Genomic DNA, 2,500 nt, shown 5'->3' with positions numbered 1-2,500 from the left:
TGTGGTCTAGGGCAGACAGCTGGGTACGTGCGACCATACCCTCATAGGAGAAGTGCTGACGTTTAGGGACATATTTGGTTTGGACACTGTGGTACACTTCCAAACTTCCAGTATGACAGCACAAGGTCAACTGCTGGATGTCTTTGACAAGGGTTTTATCAAAAACAACCTCCTTGAGAGCTTCATGAGCTGGGGAGCCAGGCCGTAGCCACCTCTTGGTTCTAGCAACATTTCGAGGGATAGGTGGGTGAGCACATTGGTGATACAAGTCTGCAGAATTCCAAGAGTGGATGTTAGCAGTGTGATGGACTATGGATAACCACTTCTCCCGCAACAAGTCATTGTCTCCCTCACATGTTTCTGCACACCACCAAAGATGATTTGATATTGACTTAATCCACACAGACAGGTCACTACAGTCCTTCTTTTTGGCTTTCTCCATAAGTTTTTTAGTTATACTTTTGGACAAGTGCCAAACATCAAATTGGTGATCAACCTCTGAGTAATTTCTCTTTAGGTCAGCTCTGATACCAATATGGCGATCAGTGGCGATAACCTTAATGTTGCCCGCCTTTGTTTTTATATTATCCATGCAGCGTTTAAATCCCTCCCTTTCCATTGCATTGCTGTTGTTCACTTCAGTTACTTGAACAATCTGAAAGTCAACAATCTTGTCAGTTTGCTGATCAATCATCGTATATGTGCCATATTTTGCATTATGACCAGGACTGTCACAGCGCCCGTCCCCTGAAAGCCACAAATCTTGGCCTGCTAGTCCAGAAAATATAGAATTTTGCTCCCTCTTCCAACATTCATTAATTACAGGAAATAAGTATTTCTTTTGAATAGTATAAAAGGTATTCTCACTAAGAAACTTCAAATTGAGGATGTCTGCCAGAGAAACTACTCTAGTGTAAGTAGAACCACTAAGCAAAATAGAGGATGACAGCAGTAAGTTTCCAGCTGCCATTCGTTCAAGCATGGGCTGGCTTTGCCAGGAAAAGGTATGATTATTACTGCATATGAGGGTCACAAATAATTGAGTTCCTTGTGTAGACTGGTCTGTCTGAATAACTGGCGCACCGCACTCAGGGCATCACTTGAAAAGCTTAAACAATTCCTGCTTAAAGACAATAAACTTAGTATCATCCTGTGGGTTTAAAACTTTTGGTTTTTCATCTTCATGGTCTGATCCTAAGTTGGAGTCATCTGACATTTCACCAGATGTTGACGGGAGGTAAGTACCCTCCTTTTGTGGAGACACTTCAGGTGAGAGAGTGCCAACAGTTTCTTCAGCAATGGTACCTTTCTCTTCAGGAATGTCACTTTCCTCAAATTGAGTGCCTGTGTGAGAACTACAAACCAGCGGGGTCTGGGTGTCAACTGATTGCATCATTAATTGGGCACCACTTGTATTAACCTGGCAACCAAAATCAACACCGTTGTATGGCAAATTGACTTGAATTGATTGTGATTCCACTTGCATGGTGTGTGGGTGAAAATTCAAGAACTGATCGTGTAGTGAAGAGGTACTTGCTTGTTCACTCACTTTGCTAGGATCTGGGGGCTGATCAGAAGTACTTGTTTCTTCATTAATTTGAGCAGTTGATTTGGTGACAGATGCAATGTACTGCAAACAAGAACAATATATTTATAGACATATATTTAAAAGTTGTAGTGTTCAGAATAAAAATACCTTTATTTTAGCTTATTAACAGCGATGCTGTGTGTATATTATATTTATACATGAGAATTACTATGTCTGTTAAGTCACTTTTCAATGTGAGTATGCATGTCTATATGAATACCACAGGGATAAACTCTTGGGACGTAAAATGGTCTTGACAGTTTGTATGATAATAGGAAAGCTTGTTTAGGTTTTTGATAGCTCGTTTTCTATTACATTTCAAACTCTCACCTCTTGTCTTGCTTTTTCAAGGGCATGGTTCTTGGACGATAAGCGAGGCTTTTTTGGAACGGGTCGATGAGAGAATATCAATGGAACAGCATCGGCTTTCAGAGATGCTCGCTTTTTCGAACCAAGGAGTTCTGCCTGGAGGTCACGCTTGTAGCAGTCAGGTGTAAAATGTTCGGAACACAACCTGGTGCTCTTTGAAATGATGAAGTCAGCGCAAGATTTTCGCGAGCCACTGTTCTCTCAGAGATGGGTCTTTTGGAAAGCAATGATAGGATATACCAGTTGTCTTTCTTGAGTCGTTGTTGCAATCGAACGCTGCACAGTAAACCATTTTATCAACAAACACTTGAAATATTGAACTGTATCATTTCAGAGAGTATTGATATTGCATGGCTAAAGGATTCGAATTCTGCATTTATACGAGGTTCGTAGGAAAAGACCACATTGTTTTCTACAAATAAAGTCATTAGCCAAATTCCATGGCAGATTTTCAATTTTATTGCCAATTATGGCTACTTACAACACTAATCTTCCTTTGGAATCTTGCCAAAAATGACATCGGATTGACTAGCCCACAAGAAT

General features: G+C 40.6%; 1 pseudogene; it reads right to left on the bottom strand.

The window, feature by feature from the left end:
- The window catches only part of LOC137977285 (uncharacterized), a 2,359-nt pseudogene extending 110 nt beyond the window's left edge, over positions 1-2,249 (bottom strand).
- Positions 2,250-2,500: the final 251 nt, after the last annotated feature.

The sequence above is a fragment of the Montipora foliosa genome, chromosome 11, assembly GCF_036669935.1.
Source record: "Montipora foliosa isolate CH-2021 chromosome 11, ASM3666993v2, whole genome shotgun sequence".
Lineage (NCBI taxonomy): Eukaryota > Metazoa > Cnidaria > Anthozoa > Scleractinia > Acroporidae > Montipora > Montipora foliosa.
This window is presented reverse-complemented; position numbering and strand designations above follow the sequence as displayed.